Raw genomic sequence first — 8,525 nt, 5'->3', positions numbered from 1 at the left:
CATTAAAAAAAATCATGTTACTATTAAATGACACGTTAGAAATCGATGGAGTACCAAGGTGATATATATTAAAATGCTTCAAAAGAAAAAAATAATGAGGTATACAAATATGAAGTAAATTTTTATGAGAGTATAAATACAGACAATTTTGAAATAAGAAATAATTATTTAGATTTAAATCAACAATCAAAAATTGAGGAATTGATTAATAAATATAAATCAGTATTTGCTAAAGACAGATCTGATGTAGGCACTGTAAGGGATTATGAAGCTCATATTGCCTTAATGGTAGATAAATACTGCTCAAAACGGCCATACAGATGTACCATTGTAGACAGAAAAAAAATAGAAAATCAAATAGCAGAGCTATTAAAGAAAAATTGAATAGAAGAATCATACAGTCCATCTGCTGCTCCAGTAACTCTCGCATATAAAAAGGAGAAGACAGAAAAACAAGACTTTGCATAGTTTTTAAGAAACCTAATAAAATTGTTATCCCACAGTCACAACCTTTTCCAATGATTAGGATAGTATAAACTAGAATTTATAAATACTTTTCCACTTTAGATATAAATATAATCTTTCAGATTTCACAGTAAATTATATAGATAACATCCTAATTTGTTCCAAAAGCTTTGATGAACATATAATGCATTTATCAAAATTATTTCGCGAAAAACTCTATAAAATACTTGGGTCACATAATAAAATTAATTCCATCAAACCTGTAGAAGATTATCTGATTGCCGTGAAAAAGTTTCCTGTTCCACAAACAAGAAAGAATGTACGTCAATTTTTGGGGAAAATGAATTATTATCGTATGTTTGTTCAAGATATTGCAATCATTTTAGACCCACTACACAACTTATTAAGAAAAGATGTGGAATTCATCTGGTCGAACGAATGTCTTTTTTTATGTATATGTATATATAGCTTCTTCAATTTTATAATAATTTTTAAACTATATAAGGATTGACATTTGATAGTATTTCTTGTAGGAGTACAGAAAGAGATTGTGTCAGCCAAAAATTAATTTTAATCCATAAAAATGTCACTGCAAGATAAACTATCTGCCCTTATGGCACGACCAGGACAAAGACGATGATCCATGGTGGATGAGATTTGCTGGAAGAGAGGTTGGAATATTTGTAGGATTTGTTGCAATGTTTCTGGGAATATGGCTCTGCGTCAGTTTTTCCTTCGGTTCAATTATAGCTGGTTTGTGGCAAATTGTAGCTGGGTTTATTGTTTAAAGCTGTGAAGCACCGTGCTGCTGTATGTTTGTGGAACATATTCAAAAACTTGCTGATTTTATAGACGGTAGACCTTACTGGAATAGAGCTGCTGCATATGGCATACTTGCCTTACCACCAATTATACTAAGCTTCGGACTGACTGCGATATTCGGTAGCGGTTTCATCTTTCTGACTGGAGTAATGTATGGAATGATGGCGTTAGGGAGAAAAGGCTCTAGAGAAGATATGGTTACAGTAGCTTCCCCTCATATGGTGACTTCTCCAACTGGTATGGGACCTACTGATTATCACACTATCCTTATGGAGGATCCAGATGTGTGGCGTCCCACATAAGCTACTAACAGATTTGGCTACAGCTGAAGAGATGCGACAAGCAGCGACTGCAGAGGAAAACGCAGTGCCACCATCAAAAGGTATGCGATCGAATCTTGTCGCTCACGCTCAGCCTATCAGTTTCAGCGGTGCGCCGGTTTTTGACAGCAATGTCTGAAAATATCTACGCACTATTACATCCGCGTTTTCCATATTTGGTCATCCCTTATACGCCCTTATCCCAATTTTGATATAAAACTGAAAGTCGACCATTGACATGTAGAAGTCAGAGTACAAAAATATAAATAATACATAAAAGGAAGTTGTGTCAGAAGTACGTATCATTTATATACGTATATCGTATCTTACTGTTGACAGCGGCATATCCCAAGTATACTGATTAAGACCATTATCACAACGTCCTCCACCTATTTCACTACGTAAATAAAATGAGGTTATTCGAACCAGCAATCGTGTAACGCGTACGCGTACAAGCTGTACGAATTAATTAACGCAGGTATCAAATAAACATTTGAGTGAACATCATTTAGGCCAAAAAGTAACTCACCTACAACTTGGGTGTAGTTGGTTTTGACATAAAGAATGTGATTCTCAGGTACCTAATTGTTCTTGAATTAAATATATTTGTACCTCCAAATAATTTTCTTACTCAGTTTTTAAAATGTTTGTCCTTTGCCTCGTGTTGTGTAAATGTAGTAATTAATAATTATGACATTCACCAAATTGTTGGATAGACTAATTTTGACGAAATGCCCCTAAAGATGCTCTAGAAGCGAAAGTACTTGGACAAAATTTAATAAAAACTGTGCTCGATATCTGCTTTTTATTTGATTAAAAAACTAAAAATAAAGTTGTTCTTTTTGCAGAGAAACGCAATTTATTACTTAACGAAACTTTGCTGATTGAAGAAACAGACGTATATAAAATATATATTATATATATATATATATATATATATATATATATATATATATATATTAGTTTTTATTAATAATAAGTTATTATATTAGTGATATGCCCACGGACTATCATCCAATAGCCAATATTATTTCCTGATGGTATCCTAAACCGGCAAACGGTCGATGAGCATGTTTTCAATCACTGTAAATACCATTACGTAAGCTAAAGTGTATCCATGTGCAATAATACTCTAGCGCTTCAATTATTGCTATTATTGTACTACCCAGAGACGCGAAGAAGATTATCCGGGATTTTAACATGTAATAGAAGGAACTTCTAAATGTATGTAACGTCCATGGCCTTTCATCGACTTCAGCTCTTGAAAAAATTCTCGTCGGTTAAGGTGGGAGTCTAATTGATTTTCGTTGTCAAGAGAAAACACTTGGTCTCGTGAGAAGCTCTAATTTCTGTGGTTTTTCTGGATAATCGTTACTTAAAAACTAATTGAAATCAATCAAATACCCCTAAAAAGTATAAAATGACTAAAATAATTTATACAGGATGCCTCTATTTAAATCCCAAAAATATATTAATAGAAATAAAAAAGTTACGGGAAACTACAAATTATTTATTTCGTTCATAAAAACAAGTATTTAAAAATTTAATAATAATCAAATAATAACTTATTTTTAATGCTGAAAGATGAGTAAAAAGATATATTGGGACTAAGAGGGCAAAATTTTTTGGAATATGAAAGTCCTAATACAATTTGGAGGAATGTGGTAACTCAATATACAAAAAAGGACACATACCGAAACAATGGTTACTCTCCACCTTTTGTGCTATCCCTAAAAATACAAACGCTAAATATTGCAGTGAATACAGAACAATATCACTAATAAGTCACATTCTCAAATTATTCCTGAAAATAATACAAGGTCGTATAAATAAAAAACTGGAAGAAGGAATAGGTGATAGTCAGTTTGGGTTCAGAAACGAACTGGGAACCAGAGAAGCGTTATTTGCTTTTCAGTTCAGAAATTGAAATCGGGAGAGAAGTTAGGCAGGGATGTATTATGTCTATTAACAACATAAGATATGCAGATGAAACTGTGATTATGGCAAGCTCTGCTGAACAACTTCAATTACTATTAAACAAAACAAACAGTTTTTGAAGTTGAAACAGTTGAAAAATATGGACTAAAAATGAATATAAAAAAGACTAAATACATGATAATAACAAAGAAAACAAATATACCAACAAACATACATTTGAAAAATGTACCGATAGAAAGGGTTGATAAATACAAATACATAGGAACCTGGATTTCAGACAATAATGATCAAACAACCGAAATAAGAGCCAGGATAGAAATAGCAAGAAATGCGTTTGTAAAAATGAAAACAATTTTCTGCAACAAAGACCTTAGATTAGAACTGAGAGTAAGAGCACTAAGATGCTACGTGTTTTCGATACTGCAATATGGACTTAACAGAGTCTCTGGTCTCTTTAACAGAATTTATGGCACTGAGATATTATCAACTGATTGGCATAAGTCGACATTTGGCATAATACCAAAGAAACATCGTGCAAAGACATGCAGTAATTATCGGCCAATAAGTCTGATGTAACACATAGCAGAATATACACGATATTGGAAGACAGAATTAGCAGTACTCAATTCGGATTTAGGAGTGGCTTGGGTACAAGAGAACCCTTGTTCAGTATCCAAGTTCTGTTCCAGAGATGTATACATCGATTCAATCGATTTTGAAAAAGCTTTTGACAAGTTTCGACATAACAAAATGCTAGAAATATTGAAAACAGCTGGATTTACGAATTACTACAAATCTATACTGGCGTCAAGTGGCAAAAATAAAAGTTGAACAAGAACCGTCATATGAAATAAATATAAAAAGAGAAGTGAGACAAGGCTGTATACTATCGCCTTTACTCGTTAACTTGTATTCAGCAGAAATATTTAAGGAAGCTCCAATGGAGACTAAGCCAAAATACCAAAGACCAAATAGGTAAAAGAAGATAGCTGACGGAAAATACGGCTCCATCTAGATAACAATAAAGAAATTAAATAAATATATCCACCGGTCAATCCGAAAAGACGTAAGAGAAAATAATACAAGAAATCTAATAAAAATAATTCAAGAAAACAAAATTTTAAAAGTTTTAAGGCGAAATACGAACAACAACATACGGCAACAAACATATGTATAAAATAAAAAACAAGGATGGAAACATTACTACTGATACAACCAAAATCCTTGAGGTTGTCGAATCCTTTTATCGCGAAATGTATCGAGGCACCGACGAAAGGCAAGATCAGCCCCTGCCCAAAATCACAAACCAGGGATCAGAATTAACGCCAGACATAAATCCATACGAAATCAAACGGCACTTTTAGAAATGAAAAATAACAAATCCCTGGCGAAGACGGAGTAGTAATCGAAACGATCAAACTAGGTGGAAATAAAATTATCCAGGCTTTGGCCAAGCTTTTCACCGAATGCATCTAACAAGGAAAAACTCCTTCTCAATGGAACAATGCAGTCATTATTTTATTACACAAGCAAGGAGACATAACAGATCTAAAAAACTACCGTCCTATCAGTTTGTTTTCACACACACATATATATATATATATATATATATATATATATATATATATATATATATATATATATATATATATATATAAACGTTTCACTAAAATTATGAAAAAAAGACTGATGCTAAATTAGACTTCTATCGGCCTGGAGAACAAGGTGGATTTAGATCGGGATACAGTGAAATATTTGCCTACTACAAGAAAGCATTCGATACCATAAGCCATCAGAAAATGTTAAAAGCATTGACAGAATGCCGAATAGACCATCGGTACACTAACGTAATCAAATATGTCTACCAAAACGCTACAGCTAGCGTAAGACTATCTGAACAAAAAACAAATAAATTCTGTATACAGCGAGGAGTACGGCAAGGAGACATCGTCTCTCCAAAGCTATTCACGACATTGTAAGAAGGCACATTTGAACAAGCATGGTATCAACATAAATGGAGAGAAGCTCATTCATTTGAGATTTACAGATGACATCGTCCTTATAGCTGATGATATGGATGATGCAATAATAATGTTTGAAAAATTATATCACGCTTCTTTGGAGATTGGACTAAAGATTAATATGAACAAGACGCAAATAATGACTAATTTGGTGTTAAATCGAAATATTGCTGTTAATTGAAGGGATATTGTGCAGACTACATCGTATAAGTATATAGGGCATGAAATTCGGATGGGCAGAGATAACCAGACATGTGAGCTCCCACGTCGCATAGGATTAGCTTGGGCAGCGTTTGGTAAATTAAACTACGTATTTAAATCGGATCTACCCATATGCATCAAAAGGAAAATCTTTGACCAATGTGTATTACCTGTACTCACTTATGAAGCGGAAAGTTGGTAACTCACAAAAAAGGTGGTAAATAAAATTCGTGTGACTCGGAGAGCTATGAAGCTCCAGATGTTGGGTGTCGAATTGGGCAGGACACGTCGCCAGAATATCAGACAACAGATGGACAAAACGTATTGTCGAGTGGAGACCAAGACAAGAAGCAATACGGAGCAGAGGACACCCACCAGCTAGATGGACTCACGACCTGAAGCAAGTTAGCAATAACTGGATGCAAGTGAATAATAAAAGTAAAATGTAATGGCATGTGTCGCAAAACAGAAAACCAAAAAGGTATATCGATGGAAGGCAACTGTCTATACGTATTTCTGACTATTGGCCGTCTTTAGTACGGTGCAGTCAAGTTAGAAAAGGAGCATTATATATGATAGTTAGCAAACAAAACTATATACAGGATGATGGTATGAAAGTCGGAGATGCCATACTGGACAGAGTGTATCTCGGCAGTAATATCAATGTCAGCTGAGAGCCAACCGTAGAAATTAAAAACCGCATAAAACAAGCCCGAGCCAATTTTGTAAAAATGAGGAACGTACTTTGCATCCACGATATTAATATTGACCTGCGTTCAAATGACATATATTGCTATATTTTCCAGTGCTACTGTATCGAGTGGAAGCGTAGACTTTAAGTGACGTGATGCTTAAACACTTGGAAGCGTTTAAGATGTGGTTATATAGACGACTACTACAAATAAGCTGGGTCGACAGAGTCAGAAATGAGGAGGTCCTTAGATACCTGAACCAAACAAGACAACTGGTCAATACAGTAAAGAGATGCAAGCTGGAATACTTCGGTCACATTATGAGACACCATGAAAAATATGAGCTTATACATCTGATCATTCAGGGAAGATCCAAGGTAAACGTGGTCCTGGTAGAAGAAGAACATATGAAAAATATAAGACAATGGTACGGAAAATCGACTACATCGTTATTTAAAGTTGTTGTCAATAAAGTCACGATAGCGAATATGGTAGCCAATATGATATCCAACGATCGATAAAGGTCATGGAGTTAGAAGAAGAAAGAAGAAGTACACTTATAGTGTTAGTAGAGGTGTCGGAGAGACTGACAAATTCCAGTTGCTCCAGGGCTCAGTGCTTAGTCCTTGTTGTACACTAATTCTCATTAGTGTTGGATCAAATAACAGGGAAACTACAAAAATAATGTATTAACTACAGAAGGATATCATTTAGTATTTTTGTTGCGAATTGACCACTATTTTAGTTTAAAATACTTTAAAAATATATAAATAAATACAAATAAATTTAATTAATTAAAATATAATATAATAATAAAAAAATTATTTATTTTGATATTTTGACTTCGACTAATACAAAAAATTCCATTCGCTTAAAATATATCTTACTTATTTTTTTTGTCCTTTAAGTGATCTACGTAATACCCTTTGTTTTATCTCAAAGTACCCTTTTATTAGCACGTCTACAGGGTTTAGTGGAACAGAAGATTCTTATAAATTAGATTTCATTTTTAACTGGCCAATTCGACGATTTTTTCACCGGTAACGTGCCTTGAAGGTTCGCTTTTATTATATGAGTTCTCCAGGGAGCCATTCATGTGTTTGTCGATTCTGGAAACACACTGGTTAGGAAAGATTCATCTTACCCACTTTTCATTTTATTTATATTTAAATAAATGCCTTTTAGAAAAGACAGATATATCTTAAAAGTTAAAAAGTGATATATTCTTACGTTGTTCGACGGTGTGTAAAATTAATTATCAATACATATTATAATAATTAACAATATATATATATATATATATATATATATATATATATATATATATCTTCTTCTTCTTAGCCTTCTGTCGTCCATGTTTGGCCATAGGCCTCTCCCAACTCCATTCATCGGTCTCTATCCTGAGCAACATATTTCCAATTTGTTCCGGCTGTTCTTTTAATGTCATCAACCCATCTCATCTGTGGTCTTCCTCTTGGTCGTTTACTTTCGTAAGGTCTAGAATGTTGTATTGCAGTATTCCAACGTTGGTATTTTTGTCTAGCAGTGTGGCCCGCGAAGCTCCATTTAAGTTTGGCAATTTATGTTGCTATGTCCTCGACACTGTTCCATTTTTGTATGTCGCATTTTAGTTCTCTTCTAAATATAATTATTTTCTATAATATATATATATATCAATATCAGCTTAAACAGGCTTTAGAGGGGACCAAGGCTTCAATGGTTTTCATCCATTTCTTTCTATCTTGTGCAAGGTCTCTACAATTTTGTACTTCTAACAATCCCCAGTCTCCTTTACCGATTCTATCCATTTTCTTCGTGATCGTCCTTATTTGCTTGTTGTGCCAGCTTCAGTTTTAAATTAAATAATGCTTTGGGGACCCTTTCTTCCTGCCTTCTAGCTACGTGTCCGAGCCATCTTAGTCTTTGAACTTTCGCAATGTTTTAAATTTTGTGTTGTCTATATATTTACATTATTTCATTATTTGTTCTTCTTTTGCAGATATACTCATCTTTTATAGCTCCATATATTCTTCTGAGTATCTTTCGCTCCCATCTATCTAGCTTCA

The 8,525-nt window shown here is 33.8% G+C and overlaps 1 pseudogene; it reads left to right on the top strand.

The window, feature by feature from the left end:
- Nucleotides 1-979: 979 nt before the first annotated feature.
- LOC140452072 (calcium channel flower-like) lies at nucleotides 980-1,852 on the top strand (annotated as a pseudogene).
- The last annotated feature ends 6,673 nt before the right edge of the window (nucleotides 1,853-8,525 follow it).

The sequence above is a fragment of the Diabrotica undecimpunctata genome, chromosome 10 (assembly GCF_040954645.1).
Source record: "Diabrotica undecimpunctata isolate CICGRU chromosome 10, icDiaUnde3, whole genome shotgun sequence".
In the NCBI taxonomy this organism is placed as follows: domain Eukaryota; kingdom Metazoa; phylum Arthropoda; class Insecta; order Coleoptera; family Chrysomelidae; genus Diabrotica; species Diabrotica undecimpunctata.
Note: the sequence above shows the minus strand (reverse complement) of the source record. Positions and strands in the feature narration are given on the sequence as shown.